At 44.5% G+C, this 22,978-nt stretch overlaps 1 long non-coding RNA gene across 1 annotated transcript in view; it reads right to left on the bottom strand.

Annotated features, from left to right (window-relative positions):
* LOC308058656 overlaps positions 1 to 22,978 on the bottom strand; it is an 86,105-nt gene that overhangs the window by 40,936 nt on the left and 22,191 nt on the right. Inside the window, exon 2 of the long non-coding RNA XR_013925928.1 lies at positions 1 to 22,978. This exon is cut by the window's left edge and continues 40,936 nt beyond it; it is cut by the window's right edge and continues 11,673 nt beyond it. This is a non-coding gene — a long non-coding RNA (uncharacterized lncRNA).

Below are 22,978 nucleotides of genomic sequence, written 5' to 3' on the forward strand. Positions count from 1 at the left end.
TGGTGAGATGTAGATCTAGGGAACACAGAAGTTATTTTAGTAGCTTAAAAAGGGGATCAGAATGCACAAGTCTACTCTACCCAGGGACCAAGCTACTACACTTTTGCATCATCATGGGCAGCCATAAATTACAGCTCTGCTGTATCTACTTATTAACCAGATTTGAGTGTTTGAGGCTCTAGGCAGGCACGACAACATCCCCACCCAGCTGCCACCTGATGAAGCAAAGAGTTGAAGCAGCGCCCTTGATTCTTTTGAGTCCACGGACATGAGGATACACCAGTGACCTTTCATGGTCAACCTCACTCTTGGGGAATAAACCAAGGTGTCATAGGCTTCCCCAGGAGCAGCAGGCACTTTTTGCTGTCAGAGAGCACAGAAAAAAATGATGCTGGGTGACTGCAAAGGCAGTTCTTCATCCTTGAGCATGGTCAGCAAATGGTCTTTGGGAAAATGTGGTCAAACACAAACCAGGGTCTTTCCGAGTACCTTTCCAAATGCAGTGTCTGGTCTCTTGAAGCTGTTAGACAGGATCACAAGTTGGAACAGTCACAAACCTGCTTTGCTATTGCTGGTTCTGTGCCAGAGCTGACAAACCATGGTCAGAAGCATCCACAGACACAACAGTAGTAGCCTCTTACTAAAGTTTTTTGGAGCTGACCCACAGATCCAGATCCAGATGCACCCAGTGAGCTGCAGCTTGTATGCCACCTGTACACCATGGGGATGTGTCAGCTCAGCTCATCCCCATGCCATCTTTGTGCAGGTTTCACAGTCTCCTAGCTATGCCACGCTGGTTGCCCCAGAGCTATGTTACAAGTTGCAGCAGCGAGCAAAGGTGACAAATGGCTCCTAAAAGTGAAAATCAGTTTTGCTAATGCTCTCCTGCCCAAAACTCTCAGCCCACTTCCCCACATTAATGAAGGGCATCACAGCAGATACAACACCCTTACTGGCTTGTTGCCATAGGCAACAGGGAGTGAGCATACTCAGTCAGGCTCAGTCCAGAAAGTCTTGGGGTGCTACCAAGTCCCGGTACTGCAAGTGAACATTGACTTACTGACTTGGGCTCCTCACCGTGCAAGGCAAGTGGCTTTGCACTCTAAAGCTTTCTTAGCTTCAGCATAACAATGTCTCACATGAAAAGATGCTCACCTTTTCTTTCTCCACAGTGTAAGCCACAGCTTGTGGAAGACAAAGACTTCAAACCTGATACAGAATCAGATTGCTCTAGCCCTTGTCAGCTGAGGTTTAGAAAAAAACCAAATGCATGAAACCCCAAACCTCCAAAAAAACCCCCATACATACTCTGCAGAGCAAAGGTTGAACTGCACTGTTCTCACGGTGGGGAGGAGAGGGAACTGTTTATACCACTGAAGTTTTTGCAGTTATTGCCAGGATTTAAAGAAGAAAGATATGTTGGACAAGCTCTAAAACCTGTTGCTGTCTCCATGATTTCTATGGCTGGCACCTGGATTTCTTAGCGTATCACCTGCCCAAGTAGAGCTTGTCTCAGAGAGAGCTAACCACCTCCTCTGGGGTTCCAAGTAAGAGTGATAGTAGACCCTGCAAAATATTGTTTATTGTTCTCATATATTTTGTATTAAATTGATCTACAAGCTTTGCTCATTGGCCTAAGCCATCCTAGGTACTTGAAGGCCTTAACTTAACTTTCCCACTTCTGCATTTATGTTTCACAGTATTGCAGGGTTGGAGTGGCTTTACCCTATGCCAGTGTGCAGTTGAGTCTCCTGTGTCACTAGTCACCAGATGAGATACTAGCTTTCTGTTTGTTGGTGAAAAGCTGCTTTTACCCAAAGAATCAGCATGTTGCCTCGTAAGTCAATGAACTCATTCCCCAGTTTCACAGTGGAAAAGAAATACAGATGTCACCCTGATTTGTGGTTATTTTTCCTTAACTAGCCATTTAGCACATTTTTTTTTATATATCAAAGCAAGTATTTGTCATGAGGAATTGGAAGTGATCAGCCTACCCTCCTCCATACCTTTAGTTTCTTCTGCAGGCTGCAGGATGGTGGGGTTTTTATGTTACTGAGGTATCACACTGGCTTCTCATACCTGCTCACATCTTATAAGAACTGAAACCAAAGGCTGTTTCCTGACACCGCAGCAACTGAGCCTGAAGAAAAGAAACTATCAGATGTTTCTGTGTAACAGCTGCATGTTAAAAATAGTAGACTAGCCAACAGCTTCACTGCACTACAAGCATAGGAAGCATACAGCCTCTAAGAAATATGTTTCTCATTTATTGAAAGTGGGCAAGTGAGTCCTTTTTCCATAATCACTTAGGAGTGAGAACCGAAACTTTTCAATATAGAGATCTGCATTCGACACTATAGCTGTTGTCTTCTTATTCAGCCACTGTGGCAACAAATATGGCCTGGTCATTGAGCATTTCTTTCTTGGTTCAACCAGAGTTTGCCATTGTATTTGCTACTGTGCCACAACAGGATTAAAGACGCATGCACAGACACATCCTAAGGTCTGCATAAATAAAGCTGTGCTTAACCACATCTAGCTTTGGGAGGACCTGGTTATGTCTACTCCAGGCGTATCAAGCTTTTGGATCTTGCCCAGAAAGGGACGAAATATGAACTAGGAATTAGGACAGAGCAGTCAGTCATCAGGAATTTCCCTGTCTGTGGTTTAAGCGTGACTTTGCTACCATTAGCTGCACTTCCAACCCTCCACTTCTAAGAAGAGTGTTTCACAGGTACTGTGACAAGCCCTTAAGATGAAGGCAACAAGCGGTGTGTAAAGCCATGTAATTACAAGGCTTTGAGCTCCTTGAAGGGGTTCTGGTGCCACAAGAGCCCTAAGGCAGTGTCCAAGTATGAGGCTGTTCATACAGTCATTATCTGCTCCTGTTTCCTAATACAGCGAAGTTCAGATGTCTGCATGATACATTTGCAGCACCGTGCTGACTGCCTCATGCTTTCAGCTGCTCAAGGGAAATTTTTAGGGATGTTGTCTGACTGAATTTAGAAACATACACACACATGTGCACACACACAAAGAATATCCAAGCAGCTCATTCAGTAAAATGGCAGTCTTCCCCTTGGGGAAGGGTGCCTGAGTCTAACGCCCCCCTCCCTGCCCCGCACTGCCCCAGTAAAGAGGGGAATTTTTCTTTAAGGAATTACTCCTATGTCACAGATTTTAGACAGTTGTGTGGCACAGTGAATGCTTTTTTTCCTCCCCCAGATGGTGGGAAATTGTTCTTTAACAGCCTCCCACTTGGTCAGTACATGGGTGGTTCATTGCCAATGAAAACCCAGGTGCTGCTGCACTCTTGTTAGTGATTCAAGCAGCAGTCTTCCCTCTGAGTCAAGAGAAAACCAATACCCCCAGAACGGTTTTAATAGGGACTCTGTTGCAAATCGCTCAGACAAGACATAAAATAGAGGTCTTGCCCATGTCTAGTCATTGAAGAACCTATAGTATTGTTTGTAGAGGTAAGAGCATGAGTCCACAGCAACTTTCCATTGCCTTCTGCCTATATTTCTACCCTGCTTTGCTCCCTAACTTTGATGTAATGGTGTGCTGTCTCAAATGATTTAGGACATATCTGCTTAGTAGTGGATAAAACCTTTTAAGGATATTGTTCATCATTCACAACCTTCCTATTCCAGGCATGGTAGATTTCAGATGGTTCTTCACACATTTGTGTATGTATGCACACCCAACATACACTGAGATAAAGCAAATCCTTTCTTGAACTGCATGGGCACTGGGGAGAGAAGCCAAGTGCAGGAGGTCTCAGCCCTAAGCGATCTCTATAGCACCAGGCGCAGGAGCCTCTTCATCTTCTGTGCCCCACTGTGTCAGCCTGTCCCCTGCCTGTTCAACCAAGTACATACTGAATGTCTTGCTGAGCTTTAACCCAACTGCCTGACCCTGAAAGGTGCCAGGGTCCATCCCTAACCATGTCCAGGGGAGGCTGGACTGTGCTAGGAGAAGATAGCATACCCAGCTGTCATTTTGGCATGTGCCAGGGTCTGCCTGCCACCACTAAGTGCCTTCTGCCTTGCAGAGGAAACTCCTGGCCTTTCTGAGCTGCCCAAAACCAGCTGCTCCAGCCCAGGCTGTTTAATGGCGTGGTGCAGACAGAGGAGATGCCACCCATGGATATAGGCTCAGGACCCTAAGGTTACAGCTCTGTGGGGTTGTGGTGGCACCAGCTACAGACCAAGTGCCTCACCTTGCTCTGCTGTGCTGTGCGGGCAGATGCTGAAGCAGAGGCAATGCTGCCTGCCCTCTGTACAGCAGCAAGGCTTTTTTCCTGTGTCACACCATGCAATTTTCCCCTGCCTTAGAGATATGGCTTTCTGAAGGATGGCTTCAGCTCCCACCCTTGGTGTGGCTTCCCACAGGGAGGGAGGGAAGGATTCAGCTGTAGGCTGTGGAGACATCCCATGTCGATTTACTCACATAATAGTAAACTCCTATTTGGCAATGAAGCAAGAAGTGTCTTGCTATGCTCAGCAAAGGAAAATCTGAAGTAGGTCTTCTGGGATCAGCTGAGAGGGACACAAAATAATAGCAGAGGCTGACCTAGGGGTAAACCTCATCCCTTTTCCCCACTTGTAGCACCTCTCAACCCCATTCTGGCACATCAACATAGTGGCATTTGCTCTTAGCCCCTCACACTATTCTTGGCCTAGATATAGAAACTGAACTGAAAAGTAAAAGGGGAATTTTTCTATTTCCTCTCCACACACACACACACACACAGAGAAAAAAAAAAAAGATATGCCTTTTTTTATATAGATATTCTCTGCATCTGGCTACCTCACCACAAGTTACAGGAAATTGGTTGGCTGCCACTTAACACAGCTGTTAACACTTTGGACTAGCAGTAGCCATTGTGCTGATACTGGTTTAAATGAAAAGGATGAGGTATGCAATGGTTGGTTAGAATAACAACTGTCTCATGTTCCACAAAGAACATAGACAGCATTGGGATGCAAGTCCCACGTGCCTTACCCCACTACTGCAAACATTGCTGGGGATGTATAATTCTGCTTCACAGCCCTTCTGAGCATCAAAGAGATTCCTACACATTAATAAAATGTGTCATAACAACCTGATGATACAGGATCACTGTATAAACATGACTAATAACCATGGTGGTGTCCAGGGACCAAACAAAATCAAGACTGGTCTCTGTACAATGCGGCAGAGTCACTCCCGGAGAGTTTCAAATGTAAACAGAAAAGATGGATGAAGGCTAGGCGGGAAGGGAGTTACAGTCCTGATTGACTAGCTGAGGAAAAAAAAGGCAGTAAGGGATGTAAAAAACACTTCTGATATGAGTTGAGGTCTCTGCAGAGTTCTTGGAAGTAAGTAATGACAGAAATTGTTCTTGTGGAAAAGTTCAGCTTCTCAGAGGTAGACTAATCACAGCAGGATCCATATGTTCTTGGGTATGATTGTCGACAGATTTCTTTATAAGTGACTGTTGACTTGATTTTGTCAATACTGATGATATTCTGGAAGATCTGATTGTAGAAAATTACCTTCAGTCAAATGATTAGGAATTAATTCAGTTCTCTTAATAAGATTCTTGACTTAAAAAAGGAAAAGTTCGACAAAGTTGGGGAACTAGTGATTCAAGCCATCTGGACTGAATAGCTCGTTCTCCAACATGCAAAGTCTGAAATTTGCTTAAGTCATAGATGCAAGCAGAGGGAGGATGTACACCCAAGGGCAATACTCCTTCCAGTGCAAATAACTAGCTTAAATAAAGAAAATTAGGAATAATTAGAGAGCCTACATGGAATGAAAAATGGGACCCTTCAGCAAGGAAAGGTACACCTTGGAGGTCAGAAGTATATGCATAGGATGAAAAGTAACAAAAATCAAGCTGGTTTAGATCTTGCAAAGGAAATAAAACCAGTAACTTAACATTCTTTAGTTATACAAATAAAAAGAGAACCAAGAAAGAAGAAGTGGGGACACTATCTGGTGAGGGCAACTTAGCGATCATAACTACAGTAAGCAGTCTGCCTCAAAACTCAGTGAAGACTTTCCCTCACGTTTCACTGAGGATGTGAAATGTGGTGGCAAAAGCAGGATGACTAATGGGAGTGGAAGGAAGGTGAATTGGAAATGATCACATGAGGTGGAAGCGCAGCTCATGAGCTCACTGCCTTCAAAATGGGTGAACTGGATGCTCTCCATCTTCACATCTGAAAGGATTTGCATGTGAAATTGCAGATTTGCAGCACAGACCTTTAATGACTTTTTGTGCTCAGCTGAGGTCATGGTATTGTGGAACAGTAAATGTAGTTCCTATATTTGAGAAAGGCAGTCCAGGTAACCACAGGTCTGTTAATCTGATCTTGTCATCTGAACTGAAGCTTTATGTGCTATTGGTGAGTTAAAGATAGGAGTAAATGAAAAATTAATCAAAGAAGTCAATAAGGATTTACCAAAGTTACATCACTTCAGGCTCATATCTTTCTCCCATGGCAGTAATTGATTTTCCAGACAAAAAAAATGCAGTAGATCTCATGTATCTGGACTTCAGGAAGGCACCTGATGGTGTGTTTCATGAGAATTTTAGTTAAAATAGATAAAATGGGGAGGAGTAAAACTGTCAAGTCATGTAGGAATTGGACATAATTGGACAGACGGCAGCCAGACTGGGAGGTACTGGGTTAGAGGTGGGATACCAACATGATATCCTCCAGGATCTGTGTGGGCTGGTCTGACTGAGGACCAAGGCAGTCTACGCAGGCTTGTGCCATCCACATTAACTGGAATATGGCACAGCCCTCCCTGCCTGTCCCCCCCTTGGCACTGGCATGGCATGCAATGATGGTATGCTTTGGGCATGTGTCAGGCAGGTTGAGCTGTCCCGTGGAGAGGGAGTCACAGTGGGAGCCACGGGGACAGGAGCGCTGGATGCTGAGGGATGGTTGGAAGCAGAAATGACATGACATTGGTGCTGCTGTCTTCTTCTCCCCAGCATTTCTGAAGCAGGAGAACAAGGGAAATTTGCTGCAGTCTTATATTTCTTGAACTAAGGGAGGGGAAAAGGTGGCTTAGCCTTCTTCAGGTGAAAGCAAACCCTTGTGGGGAAGCTTAGAGCAAGTACCATTTTGGTAGTACCACACATGGCCAAAGAGAGACCGTACTGATGCAGACAGGATTTTAAACCTAGAAATGCAATAACACAAACTTCTACATGTTTATCGCTAACTGATTTGACACTGGTAATTATCTGTTTGGATCCTTTTCAGTGTAGCTGTGCAACATGTTGTTCTGCATGTTGGCCCCACGAACACCTCCTGTTAAGTGTGCAGCTAATAAGGCTCAGAGCTAAGCTGTGACACTGAATTTGTTTGTTACATAGCTAAAATGCTGATGCTCAGTTCATTCTCCTCGATCACTACCCAGATATCTCATGTGATTCCCCAGCCAGATAACTGCATACTGGAAACATTCATTTGGTTAGCTGGGGCTGGCTGAAGCTGGTAATTCAGAAAGGGAGCAAACAAACAACTAAAAAACAGAGAATAACAATCCAGCTTCAGGGGAGAAGAGGGCTGAATGGGAGGTAGGGTGAAAGGAACTGGATCAAGGACTTGGGGGAATTCTGCTGAAGGAAAGCTCGTGTTTGAACACTGCATGCTACAGCTACACTGCAACCTTACTGAGGGTTGGATGGAGCAGTGAGTAGGGCCACGTGGGATATGGTACCTACCCCAGGGCTGAGTGCAGTCAAAAAGATGAGCTTGAGTTCATGATGACTTGCAGTGCAGCCATTCCCTGAAAAGGCTCATCTACCCAGTGATTATCCAGGGTGGACCTTATCTGGTTTATTCCAAATAGTGAAGTATGCAAGCTGTGGCTCCACTCTGGCCACATATGCACATCTGCATGTGTGTGGGAGGAGAGAAAGGAGAGTAGCCACGGGGTCCCTCGGGGAGAAATGTGTCAGAACTGAGCAAAGTGAGTGTGTGGTGTGGTCAACACACTGAAGGGAAGGGATGCCATCCAAAGGGACCTCGACAAGCTTGAGAGGTGGGCCCAGGCAAACCTCATGAAGTTCAACAAGGCCAAGTGCAAGGTCCTGCACCTGGGTTAGGGCAGCCCCCCATAATAATAGAGATTGGGTGGAGAATGGATTGAAAGCAGCCCTGAGGAGAAGGACATGGGGGTGCTGGTAGACTAAAAGCTCAACATGTCCCAGCAGTGTGCACTTGCAACCCGGAAAGCCAACAATATCCAGGGATGCATCAAAAGGAACATGGCCAGCAGGTCAAGGCAGGTGAGTCTTCCCCTCTACTCGGCTCTCAGGAGACCCCACCTGGAGTGCTGCGGCCAGCTCTAGGGCCCCCAACATAAGGACATGGACCTGTTGGAGCCAGTCCAGAGGAGGCCACAAAGATGCTCAGAGGGCTGGAGCAGCTCTCCTATGAAGACAGGCTGAGAGAGTTGGGGTTGTTCAGCCTGGAGAAGAGAAAGCTGCGGCAAGACCTCATATCAGCCTTCCAGTGCCTAACGGGGCCTACAAGAAAGCTGGAGAGAGGCTTTTTGCAAGGGCCTGTTGTGATAGAACAAAGTGTAACAGCTTTTAACCAAAAGAAGGTAGGTTTAGATTCAATATTAGGAACAAACTCTTCCCTGTGAGGGTGGTGAGGCACTGGCACAGGCTGCCCAGAGCAGCTGTGGATGCTCCATCCCTGGAGGTGTCCAAGGCCAGGCTGGATGGGGCTTTGAGCAACCTGGTCTGGTGGCAGGTGTCCCTGCCTGTGGCGGGGGGCTTGGAACTAGGCCATCTTTAAGGTCCTTTGCAATCCAAGCCGTTCTGTGATTCTGTGAAAACAAATGACAGAAAAGGGATATTACTGCTCTCTGAGAGTACCTGAAAAGGTAAACACCATGGAGGAAAAGAATGTAATTTTAGCAAAGAATAATATTGATATAAGGAGAAATGGAAATATATTGGCCACATGTAGATTTAGCTTGGAAACCACAGAAGATTTCCAGCCCTCAGAGGCCTGAGGTTGTGGTGCAGCTTCCAGGAGGAGGAGGCTTCATGCAGAGAGTGATCAGGTGTTGAAAGGTTTTATGTGAAGGGACTTGAAAGGGGACACTTTGCTTCAGGAGCACCACTCCAACATCATGTTTCTGTTGTTTTCCAGAGTGCCCCCTGAATCTTTGAACAACCCTCTGGATTTAATTGCAGGTTTCCAAACAACAGAGCAAAGTTGAGCAAAGGATTATTCGAATACTAGAGGAGGGAGTCTGGGAGATTCCCATATACTGATGCACTGCACCAGCTTCACACTGGTTTGCACTCCTAGACCAGGGATCCAGGAACACTTGCTATTCTTACATAGCAGATTATATTTCTGGGCACCATTCTGCACTTAGGTAGTCTGAGAGCAACTCCCATCGCTGTTGCCATCAGTACCACACTGTCTCTGAGGAGGTGAGCAGAGGCAGCACTGCACAACCCCATGGTTTTGAAACAATAGTTGCCTTGTACCTTCAGTCACTGAGCATTACCTTGAAATATTTAGGGAACCGTAACTGCATATAGAAATTCTGCCTCCTTAATCCAGTCTTAACTCAATGGACAGGGAAATTAGCATGAAAGCCTAATAATCGTGTCTAGGATCAAGACAGACAGACAGGTATTGCTTTATATTCACATTCTAGCAGCATTAGTAAGCAAGCACAAGGGAAAAACAGTTCTCTGTTGCAATGCATAAGGATTTTGGCAGGAGTAATAAATACTGAAAGCTCTGCTTGTAATTAACTAAACTATATCTGCAGCTTGTAGTATTGTCCAGAAGAATTCCCATTGCTCCAATTGAAGGTGCTTCAAAGTCCATTGCAAAGTACACACCATTGAAAAGTTTTGGTAGTAAGGTCTTTAATTATGGCTTTGTTATACATTTAATTTATAGATGAAAGAACAGCTATTGTAAGTTTGGCTGTTAAAATCATGTACGTTGCAAGTTGTTAAATAGGCTTCTTGCTTTTTGCTAATTCCCAAATATGTCAAGAAAGTAATTTAATGTAATGTATGTTGAACTTTTTATTCCTTTCTTTCTTTTTAAGTTAGATTTAATTGGATGGGTACCGCAGTGAAGCATAAATAGTGGCATGCATTTAAAATTAAATATTTCAGGACAAGATTTTAGATTTAAATTCTGAGACATCTGAAAGAGGCACAGTCAACTTAAAAAAATGATCACGCGTAGCTCTTTGGACCTGCGTCAGTTAGCAGTAGCTTCTGTGGTCACTCTAACTAAAAGGGAACCATAGATATTTTTTTTCCACTTGGAATGTGCCCTAATCACTTTTACTGCTTCCCTAACAAAGCCAAAGGGAACCTCATCACAAGGTTGGACCCTCACAGACAGGCCATTCTTTCCACGCAAAATCCTTTGATACAAATGCCTCCCACCAAAAAGACAGAAGTGAAAAACATTTTCCTGGGAAATAAACATGATAAATTTGTGAATTTCTTCTCTGGTTTTTCTTTATGGTGTGCTGCCCTTTTGTAAAGCAGCTCTATCAAAAAAATCAGTCTCCCTGAGGACCTAGATCACAAAGCATTTAGTAGATCCCACTGATTTTCTCCTCAGGATGTATAAGAACACAGTTGTGTGATCAGAAATCTATGCACATGTTATTTTTTCCCTTTGGCTGCACGTGTTGGCACCTAAAAGTCTCCACAGACCCTGTGATGTTCCAGGTACTGCTCAGGTGAATGAAGGTGCAGCTCCAGTGCCAGGCAGCTTCTCCCAACAGGGACCCTTGAGCAGGTCTTGGAGTATCTCCGTGGGAAAGGGATTTAACACCAGCATATGCTTCTGAGCCTGTGATTAAGCAATACTATGAAATGCCTTCTGATGATGAGATTTACCATCTGTATGGAGAGTAGACTGCCAGCAGCAACCCCAAGAGTGGCCTGGACAATGTCTCAAGCATGAAGAAACCCCAGTGTTCACACAGGATTAAAAATTCTGCTCATCAGGCAAGAAAGGTGAAAAAAAAAAAGTTACCTGCTTCTTTAACCAAAGCCAGAGCAGATTAAAGATTGTTAGTTCCAAAGAATACATGTGAACAAAGTGCACCAAACATTATTCACAAACAGCTGGCAAATGCATGTCAATTAATTCATAACCTGCTTGCAGGTTGTGCAGAATCTTCTGAGCAGAAAATGAAGCCACATTCAAAAAATAAATTATTCACTGCAAATGATTCACTGGCTTTATAAATTACCTAATCCTTGATCTCTTTTTCCAAACAGAGCGGATGAATTTCTCTGGATTGTTTTTAGTGTCTGTCCCAGAAACTTAATTCTTTTCCAGTTTTTTATCCCTCATTTGGTTTCTATTACATTTTTCTTGCCTGTTATCTAATCCTAATGAGAACTGTTTCCTTCCTGACTTATTCCCTTCCAGCGAAGTCCTTGTTAATTGTTGTCTTCTGTTTGCTAAAGTGACTATCTGGGTCCTGGGTACTGCATACTCTTTGCTGGTTCACCTCAACCCTCTTCATTTGCATTGCCAGTTCTCAGGGTCCCAGCAGGAACTCCCTGCCACTGAGCAGTATCCTTTCAGCCACTTGAAACTACGCACTTGCACACTCATCTATTCCTTGTAGTTTGTTTATCCCCTTCTCAAATGCCACAAAACCACCCTTTTACCATTTCCCATTCACTTGGTGTGTAAATAACTGTCCTTTGGGACATATTTACTGTTATTGAACTGCTGTCAGTGGCTGTTGCCATTCATGAAGTGTTGGATGATTGATCAGAGCGTTACTGATCGGTGACTATAGGTGAGCTACCCCTGGCTTCACAAAATCCACAGGGATGAGCACAGAGTCAAGCACATGCCTTTGCCATGCCTGAGCTTGCTAACATGGCTGTGCAGGGGAGAGGAGAAAGGACTGTGTGGGGAGGGGGAACTCTGCACCACCTGTGCTGGCAAGGCATGGGCCAGGGGAAGGTGAGGAGCATCTCCCAAATCAAATGCTATTAACTGCCCTGCTTCCCAAGCTCTGAGCATCCAAGAGAAGATATGGGTCCCTCAGCCCCGATCCTCCTGTCTGCTCCTCTCACGGTGCTTCGTCCCACCTTCCATTTGCAGGGGATGATCTTCAGCTTCCCATGGACTTTTCCTGGAGCTGTAAGGCTGGGTCTTGACAGCCTCTTTCCATAGGTGTCAGAATTCAGAGTAAAGTTGAGAGCTATTTGGAGGCAGTTCCTCCCTTTCCCTCTTCGGCTTGAGAGCTTCACCTTTTCCAACTCTTCTTACTGATGGACAGTCTGAGGCAATGAGATACACTGACTGAATTACAGTGACTGGTAAGTGACATCAGATGCCACTTGTCGAGCTAACGGCAAAGCTGTTGTGATAAAGGCTTTTCCATTGATGCAGAAACACCACATTAAAACCTGTACACGGTCCAAAATGTTCTGAGTTACAAGCGGTAATGCTTTTTTAACTGCATCCTTTCACAGCAAACTAGATCTTTCAATCTTACATGCTTAGCCTTTTACTCCTCAGCGCAATGAGTGCAGAGCGCTGCCAGATCAAAGTGGCTTGGGTCTGTGTTTACTTCTCTCAAGACTAAATGGCAGAGAGCTGAGTAAAGTCACCACAGAGAAACTTTTCAGAACAGCCAAGCTATAGAGAGCAGGAAAAATCCACACCCCAACTTCTGAGGCAGCAGCAGTATTTAAAACATATACACAAGACTTGGTAATACTGCTGGTTTGTAGTTAAAAACTTCTATGCTTAGAGCCATGGAAATGTGACAATCATGCTTATTTCCTACCCATCCTTTTTATAGCCATTTGTTTCTTAGTGTCTGCCAAGACAGGGGTCTGGTGCTTGAGGTGATATCTTAAAAAGTCCCTTTTATCTATTTTGATCTTTTTGAGGAAAAGTCTTCTTATATGTAATCCATAAACGGAGCAAGACAGACCTGACAAACTAAAACATTGACGTTGCATTGACTTCCTCTCAAATTATCAATTATCTATGGTCCTGAAACAAAAACATTCTGTTTTTGTGGTAATAGGCCTTATACAAATGTGAAACACAAAATTGCAAGCAGTAGAAGTGAGTGACGGTTAGCTTAACCACATCTTCTCTAAATTGGTGACACAAGCCAGGGTCCTAAAAATAAACATTGTAATTGCGGTTTTGGTTTTAGAGCCATAGCACAGTCAATAGCTTTGGTGCATGTAAAGGAGAGGGGAAAAATCTCTTCTTCCAAAAAATGAGACCCCCCCCTCAAACTGTCATGGTTTATGCTATTCGAGTCCACACAGATACAGCCACGATATGAAAAATTGCTGGTTGCCTTTGAAACACCTGTTGAAAGTTACTGAAAGCCAAGGCAGAAGGTGCAGTTTGCAGTTGAAGACTGGAGAAAAATTTTGCTCCAGAAGGGCTGTGAGGGCCAAAGTGATTTGCTGGTCTCCTCAGCCAGGTACTGAATTTGAACCACCAAAGCCGCATTCTGAAGGTTTTTGCTCAGTCGGGGTTTGAATGAGCGGCTTGCCAGTGCTCGATCTGTGTTACATGCACTTGCCAGCTCATCACTAATGAGGCTCTGAGTTTTCTCCCATGCAACACCAGAGCTGCTGCCAGAAATAAACTGGTGCAGCCTGCAGGCACATGTGTACTGCGCCTTTCTGAGTGCGTGTATCTATATTGTGTTGTTGCTGATTAGTCTGCATGTGTCAGCAACCGGCTTGCAAATTATTTTCTGCATAGTGAACTGATACCGTGCTCTGATAAGGTGTCCTGGGAAGTGCTGTGGATATCACAGGCCAGTACCAGTGCTGGAGTCCTCAACACTGCAAGTCATTTGGAGTATGGGATAGGAGCTCACCCTGTGGCAGGGAGCTTCCCATGCATAGCATAGGCATCTTAGCTTTTCTGTTATGGAAGAGAAAGGAGGAATACAAGCTTAGTTAACACCAACCAGGTATTTATTAAGTTGAGCTGTTCTGTTTCGCTGGAGAATTCCCATGTTTTCAAATGGGAGGGATGCTTACTTTTACCCTTTTTGCTTTCCTGCATCTAGAAGAGACGATGTGAGAAAACAGAAAGAACACAAACCTATTGTTCCCTCTGAACCGGATATCTTCAATTATGAAATGTCATTACATTCTTTTCAGTGTGGTCACTACATTCATTTCATTTCTGGTTTTCGCCAAAAAATTGTCCTTCGGAAATTTTCCAACGAGGACAACTCTAGATGGAGTAATGAGTTTGAAGGCTTTTTTTTTTTAATCTTTTTTTTTATTAAACAGCAAAGCAGTTCTGAAAATTTGTTGTTGTTTTACCCTAGCAGTGGTGTAGAGTAGGGAACTTGCAGTGTCGAGGAAGACTAGGCAGCTGAGTCAAACAAAACTATGTTATGCAGTGACCTTAGCTGTCAACATACACGCTAGGCTAATACTAGGGGAAATTCTCAGCATCTGACAGAGCTGCTCTGTAAAGAAACTGTTTCTATGGCACAACTAGTTTTGACTTGATAAGCAGTTCCAGCTAAATAAAAAACAACAGTAACCACAATATAGTTAAATTCTACCTCAGCAAGGGAAGAGTCATATCCCCAAAACTACATTGGTAACAGTGAACTTCAGACAGGGGGATTTCGAAAAATGGAGGAAGCGGTTGAGAAAGACCCTAATGTCAAAAACAGGGAAATTAAAATCCTTATACTCAGCAGGGGGATTGAGTACATGCCCTGCACAACCCATAAGAAGAGCTACAGAAGGTATGTGGCTAAATTGGAAAGGAAGCAATGGACAAAAAATAAAACAACACACATGGGATTAAATGGCAGAGTTCAAGAAGTTATTCAAACCGTGCTGGTATGCACCAGAAAATGGAAATCTGAATCTAGTGCAGCTGAAAGAAACTGCATAAACAAACACAGGTAAGTTCTAAAGACAGAAATTAGAGGAATGAGATGAGGGGGTGAAGAGAGAAAGCAAATAGACCAAGTCTTAAAAAATATGTATAACATAAAAATGTCTTTCCATGTGTTAACAACCTGAAGCCCAAGAACAAAATGGTGGGTCTGACTGTTACCTGGGAATACAATGCATCAACTCAGTTTAATAAAGATACTGAAGGAACGATTTTTCTACCATATTTTCATGACTGTCTTCATCAGTGAATTGAGTGGTGAGATATCTGCCCTAGGGCTACTCTTTTCAGATACTGAAGATGATGCTCTGTCAAAATTTGCCCACAAAGGAAATAGTGGGACCAAGAGAACAGATATACGTCAGAACGAGTGACACAGTAGGCGAGGTACTTCTCTATCTCCTGCTATGAAGTTAGTATCTATCTCCAAGAGCTAATCAGCAAACACCGAAAATCAAAACCAACGTACAACAAATCATTTCCATTACTCCATTAGACAAAGGTATCACTCGAGTTATCATGGCCTTGAGCTATCATGAAACTTAACGGGTCTCATCTTGAAAAACTTGGAGGTTTTACACTGATACAAAGACAATTAAAGAGAATCTGTATATTGGGAGGGGAACTATATTAACTTCATATCCATCAGAGCATGCACAGATGACTAACTGGCATGGATGGAAATTAAGTTCCCATATGTGCAGATAATGCTATAAATAATCAGTACAGGATTTTGTGAACTCCCTACAAATTTCTTAGTGCTGTTAGGTACAGGATAGTGCCAAAATAACACTGCTGCTCTAACACAGGTTTATAAAATGCCTGTGGTCCTACTCTCCTGAGAGAAAACGTGAGAATTGTGCTGAGATCATTGATATCTAAGCAATAGAACTGCTTCTGTCTCCCCACCAAGCATGAATTTTGCACGAGTATGCAGAACAAATAACAAAGCATCCTGGGGTTTGACTGAGACACATCTACAGTGTTTTCTGAAAACTGTATCTGTACCTGCTGAAGGTACAAGTTGTTCCATTGTATACTACAGATAGATTAGCTGAATTCTCCAATGATTTCTTTATGTGCTTAATGAAAATAAAACTTGACTAGACAAGACATGGTAAAACTTGCTGGTTTTCTGACCCCTAACACGTGATAAGAGCTCTCATGAAGTTCTCCTTTAATTAGCACTACACAGCGGACCTCTTTGCAGTACATTAGTAAGCTCTCCCATCTACCACAGGCATTACCTTTCGTGGTGGTTGCGCTGCATCGTCCTGCTCCCTGCTTGCTGTTTCGCAGCACTCAGCAGGCAGGCGTCCAGCGAGAGAATTCGCAGTGAGTGGTCCACATGCGGTAACTGCGGCACTGAAAATACCTAGATAAAGACAGGATTCAAAATTTCATCCAAGACAAGCCGTCGGGAGTTGGAGGCCCAAATCCCATTGACCTGAACTTCAACTCCCTGAGGGTCTTTTTAAAATCTCAGTCTAAATTTCAGCCAGCCAATACCAGCTAAACACTGTGGGGTTTCTTTCAACAAGCAGGACTAAGTAATAACAGACTGCAGTGGTAAAAGAAATACGTGGCCATGGTGGTCTTCATTTTTCCGGACCCTGTGATGAGGTGTCCATGAAGTTTGTGGTTGTTTGGGCTGCAGGATCCTCAGTTTGTTCTCTGAGTGCCATGCACCACATGAGGCCCATTATCATATGAAGAATGTAAAATAATTCTGTAGTTTCCCCGTGGGTTTTGTCTCCGAGATTCTTCCAGTTGATCCACTTAAAATTAGACATCAGTTTTTGTGCTGCTGCTCTGGTTAAGGAAGTAATCTTTTTCTGTATATGCAATGAAATATTTTAAATATTTCTGGGGTGTCTCTGCGAGCTGCTGAGCTGTTTCTAGCACTTATTTTAAATTCTGCATGAAAGGGAATTCCCAGCCGAGTTACAGTTTTACCACCTAAATTAGACCTTCAAGCAGATCCCTCATCTGCAGGCGGAGGCTTCACCTCCCAGCAGCCTGACACGAACCAGTACACTCAGAACCGGGCACTCGTTTTTCACCGAGCAGTGTTTACCTAATTAAGAGCTCCTCAGTAGTCCCTAGTTAGTTAATTGTGTCATTAGCAGCAGTTTTGACATGAGGAACAACTTGTGTCTGGAGGATCAGGCTGGCTCCTGCTCTCGAAGCCCGGCGGAGCATCTCCCCGGGGAGCCGGCGGCCGGCTGCGCAGTTTGTACAGCGCACGTCGGAGTAATTGGTCCCCCGAGGGGCTGCCTGTTCAGCTGCCAGTGGGGATTGTTTTGCCTTGTGAATAAAAAGCCGAGCTGCCATGGCTCCTCTGCTGCATGTTAACTCACGGCTCCCATGCGCAGTGGCTCATGTGTGGGATTAGACAGGGAGTGAGTGTTACCGTTGTCCTCTCTTCAGCAGCTCACGGCAGCATGAAATTGCCAGGCCTGACTGAAGGAGCGACAGAGTCGGTGTCCTGGCGGCTCCACCACCTTGTAGAGTGACAGACCACACACAGGTGTTGAGGGGCTGACCTGCTGCAATGTGACAAGGGTTTGTTTGGCCAGAGCAGAGCTCTGGGAGCCTGGGAACCCGACGCTGATGGCGGGGATGCTGTTACTGCTGCTGCTGCTGCTCTGTTGCACATCCTGAGTTGGTGGGAGAGTTGCTCTGTCTGGGTGGTCAGAGTCCATCTTTCCTGGGATCTGGCTGGCACAAAGGATCCTCTCTTTGGAGGCACAACACTCCCCACTCTCATCACTTTCCACTTACATGCACACTTTATTCAGGCAGCCGTATGTACATGCACCCCTGTGCTTACAGCCACAGTGTGCTTAGGAGACTGAATAAGGGAGAAAATGGTGCAAGCACATTTTGTGCACCAAAGATTAAGACCTAAAATTAACAGAGAAAAAGTTTCATATGCATAGACTAAGAAAAAAAAAAAAGGACAGCACAGCAGATTTTTGGAATCCGGTTCTCTTATTTTGCCTACCTTCTTTCCCCTGCCAGGATCATTACCTGTGCCAAAATAGAGATGTTCCACTTCTGCCTGCATATTATATCCCTTTTAACATAACATAACATTTCAGTCTGGAGCAGAAACCTCTTTCCCTAGAGAGCATGGTCCAAACCATTGCCCCATCCCTGGTCTGCAGCGCTCTGCCTCCCTCTCTGAGTCACAGAAGCCTGAATCAGTACTTTTTGTGATTTGAGATTTGGCACAAAAGAAAAGATAAGAGCATTACATCTTACCTCGGGGAGGCATGTAAGAGTTGAGGAAAATACAGATGTGAAATTAGGGCTGGCATGGATACAAGGCCTTCCAAGCATCACCAGGGTAGAAGTGCATGCCAAGCAATGTGGAGGAAGAGACCTTGCCTGGGGTCCAGGCAAGTGTAGCACCAGACCTTTCTGAAAGTGTAAGACCAGCAACATCTAGTCATACAAAAAGCACATTAGCTAGTCTGTATATAGTGGCATGATTTACAGGCATATTAAACCACAATGCATTTTAATGATTATTTGGGAACATGAGGGTAGAGAAAAATGAAGAAGGAAGGCTTGGGGCTTCTTTAAATCAATATATCTATTAGAAGATAAATACAAGTTTAAAAGGGAGTGTTCATTTAGCATCATTAATAGACCAATGGGTTGTAAATCCCTCCCATCATGCAAGTTGTTGTGTAATGATGTCTTCATGGCATTAGACATAAAATAGTATTTTTGATGACTACTAAATTCTAAAAAGAAAAATCAAACCATTAATTTTGCTTCTAAAAAATATTCTGTATATTAGTAGAAAAAATTCTTCTCATGTCTTGATACATAAGCCAGAAGTCAGAAAAAAAGTTAGCAAATCTTTTCCAAAAAACAAGAGCTGCACGTAAATGGACTAACATAAGGATTAATAATGTTTTCCTTCAAAGTGGTAAAAACAAGAGGAATAGTTGGCTTTCTAAATTCAAAGCAGTCCTAAACAAACCAGGCCTTTGACAAAGCAGACAAAGCTGTCCAGTTTGAAGATGTAACAGGATTTCTATGGCTGGAAAGCTGGGAAAACCTTTGGAGCAGGTCTAACATTAAGTAATTTACAACAAAAGAGAAATGAGTGGAAAGACCCATAAGGTTCACTTAAGCCCAGGGTTTAAAGTAATTTCATTAAAATCTTGTATAGTTTACATGGAAGGCAGTCTAGCAGGAACAAAGCATTTTTTAATATAAATTGATGAGAAGTTGTACAAATCTAAGAAAGCAAGTAGCTTTTACTGTGATAGTGTTGGCATCTATAGGAAACTCCCTGAACAAATATAAATATTCACAACAAAGATTGTTTTAATTTTCACTCTTAGTTTGATGTTAACTTCATGTTTTCCACAAATATAAACAGAGATCTGAAAAACTTGAAAACAAGAGAGGAAAGAGAATGCTGAAACCAGAGGGGACAGATTAGGCAGGGGACAAATTGGTGTTCAGTCTTTGAATATCAGGAAAAAACAAAAAGAAGTAAGAATGCCTCTTGGAGTGCCTGTGCATTGTTAAATATTTGATGGGCTACAGCAATGGCTAAGCAATGTTTCCCAACTCAAACGTAATGGATTGCTGCTTCTCCCAGTACGAGAAAAAAAGTCCCCATGGGAAGGTAAACTTGAGTCCTCTGGGCAGGATATGTTGAAAATCCTTGTTCTGTTGAAACAGTGTGTTTGGTAATCTCAAAATCCCAAGGAAGAGTTTAATATAAATGCGGGAGCCACGGGGAGTGAGGTCAGCTGCCTGCATGCTCCGGCACCGAACGCGTAAGGGAGACTTCCCATTGACTCAAAGGGGTTTTGCTTCAGGCAGGGATGTGCAGCAGAGAGGCTGATCCAGGCAATTGCTCTGCATCAGAGAAGAGCCTCCTTGCACAATACTGCAGCCTGGGAAAGGGACAACCGCTGGCATTTTACTGCCCTTGTTTTCAAGTTTCTTGTTTGCAGGGGAGAAACCAGTGCTGGCTATTTATTTCTCAGGCAGTGGTAAATAAAGCTCTTCATCTCCACCATGATGTGCCAGCATCACCAGAGCTGGGCAGCTAAGCCCGAGGGATAGATTATCTTAGCAAAGGGAGGACAGGCTCGTTGAATAACTTCCTGGCTTCTTCCCTGCAAGCTGGAGACGGGACACAAATCCAGAGCTCCTCTTGCCTAATCACGTAATCTGTTTCTGCTGGCCAGGCTTTAGGAGAAAGTTTCTATATTAGAAAGAGACTAAGTGCTTTTGGGGTGCAAGGAAGGAGAGAGCAGCTGGAGGATAGCAGGGAGAAAGAGGAGAGAAATAGTAAAACCAAAAAAGAAACCAGGAACCAACAATACCCACTTGGCCCTGGAGGGCCCATGCTCTAGCTCCTGGTCTGACTCAGGATGAATCAGGCTGTCTCACCCTGCACCTCCCACAACCTGAAGGAGTGGGTGCACCACCTGCCCAGGCAGTCAGCCCTGTGCAATGCCTTTGCATCTGAGTGTCTTCCCTGGATCTGGGAGGTCTTCTCCCAGGTAAAGCTTGACCAAAGCTGGCACATTCCTGACACAAGATGATGTTTCTACAAATACGTACCTCCATCCCTCAAGGTCCAAGAACTTCCAGCTAGCAGGATATTCCTATTTGTTCCCCAACTAGGAACCTGCTGTGCTGGAGCACATTTGTTGAAAGCAAGGAGAGCTGCCTTGCACAGGTAGGCATCCTTGTGTCCCTCCTGGTTTGCTGGGGTACTGTTTCTGGCTGTCAGTGGAGAGAAAAGGTCATATTACCGTGCACTGGGGATGAAAGCCACTAGCATAAAGAAAGAAACTCTATGCCCAAGGCACTCCTTCGTACATCAGGGATGCTCACCTCGCTTCTGGCTCACCTGCCCCAGCACTTGGGGAAGGTGTTTCAGATATTCCACTCACCACAGCACTTGCGAGCTTTTTACACAGCTACACTGCAAATTCTGTTTACCTACTGCCAGCACAGAAGCTTTTGTACTTTACACCAAAGTCAAACTGTACTTATAGCACTAATAGGTCCCTTCAAAGATATAAGCTAATGTGTAACACGCAAGGCGTTCTCCAGCTTAGCCCAATTAGTACGAGAGAAGGCTGCCTAAGATCCACACATATCTTTTCTTCCATCAGACATCAGTATGTAAGAGGGAAAAATGCTAATCTTAGTCTGTGCTTTAGACACCTCTTATATCTTCACCTAAGTGCTCCATTAGGCATTAGACATCTTCATCTCTTCTTGCCAGTCTAGGATTTTATCATCATATTCTCTGATTTTTAGAACTATTTCACACTTTCTTTTCTGACACATTAAAAACTCCCACAAAATTCTAAAGGAAGCTGACTAATTAGTCCTGGGAAAGAGTGAAACTGGTTACAGAGACCGTAACGTTCTTCCTCTCATCTCTTTAATTTGTAATCACCTTACATCATTACTAGCAAAACCAGCAACATATAAAAATTATTCATGCCTTTTCTTGAATGAATGCGAATCACCACTAATAACCAATTCAAAAATCCTGAATAACGAGAGTGGCACAACAAGAGTTTTTTCTCATTTGGCACCTGGTCCCCAGCCAGCGTGAATCAGTGGAGCCTCCCTGATACAGCTGGAGCCCAAATGTCCCCAAGCAGCAGGAGCATCTGCGTGGCACCCGCTGGCGTTCAGAGTGGTGGTGTCATGGCAGTGGGGCCATGCATGGTTGTAGCAGGGAAGATTTGTGCTTGGGCTCTGTAAATTTTCTGGGTGGCAGGAAAAAGCAGCTGTTGTCCCCAGACCTGCCACGGGGAGTGGCGCGGTTCGTGTGTTTCGTGTTTGCCTTTAGCAGGTGAGAGACTTTCTCTTTCCCCTCGGGCCAGGGCTGCTGCACCACCTCAAGAAATACTGAGCAGCAGCTGTGAGGAAGCAGCAGTTGTAAAAAAACATTTGTCTGTCCTGGCCAACCTGGGTGAGGAGAAGGAGAAGAAACCATCTTTTCAGGAACCAGGCAGACTCTGAAGTGATCGCATGAGTCACCTCACCTCCGCTGAACTTCACTTACTGGCATGGGTGATCAGCTTCCTGCGGCTGAAGGATAATTTTACACGTTAAGCCAGAGCTCAAAACTCTCAGGGCCAACTTGTGTTGACTTGAACATCTCAAGATCCCAGTGCCTCCGCTATTATTTCAAGCAGCCAGCAGCTGTTCCCACTCACACTTATCATCAATGGGAAAAAAACCCCAACCAACCGCCCTCTTACAAATCCCACTGCCAGCTGACACCCCCAGCCATGGGTGCCAGGAGCATGCCTGTCAGTCAGACACTGACCCAACTGGCACCTCTGCCTGCCCAGCCTGCCTTCCTCCAAGCTGCTGCTGTGGAGGGAGCATCACTGGCGTTGCTGTTAATGTCTGTGTACAACTGGGCTGCAGACAGGTTTTCCCCGCCTGTCTGCCCCCACTTTTTTCTGCAAGGACTGCCAACTAGCCCACTGCCACCCTGGCATGCTGTGCCAGGGGCGGTTAAACCTGGCTTGGCCTGGGTGGGGTAGGAGAGGAAGGCAGGGCACGAAGTGGCTGGATGGAGATCAGCTGTTGAAGCTGCAGGTCTCCAAGCTTTAGGGTTGAGGCAGTGCTGTTTCTGCATTGCCACTGCTGGTCACTGTCAGTGAGCAAAGAAACAAAAATAAAGCACCAGAGACCGGCACCAGGTTCCATACAGAGCCTGACTAAAATGAGTGGTGAGCACCACACTGAAAACCACCCTGGCTGCAGTTCTTATTTGTTCACTTTCTCCTTTCTGCCCCTGCCCCCCTCAACCCCCGCAGAAACTCAGGTGCACTGCAGTTGCCCACACATTATGGGAAAAACGTTCGGTTTTTCTTAAGCCAACAAAGGAGGGTTGGGGGGAACAGGTGCAAGGGGGAGGAGGAGAAGATAAATATCTCACTCTGAGCCTGTTTTTTCCTTCTTTTTCTATTTACTAAAATGCTATGCTTTAGCACTGAATGCTTAACACA

The sequence above is a fragment of the Falco punctatus genome (assembly GCF_963210335.1).
Source record: "Falco punctatus genome assembly, chromosome: 2".
Taxonomy (NCBI): domain Eukaryota; kingdom Metazoa; phylum Chordata; class Aves; order Falconiformes; family Falconidae; genus Falco; species Falco punctatus.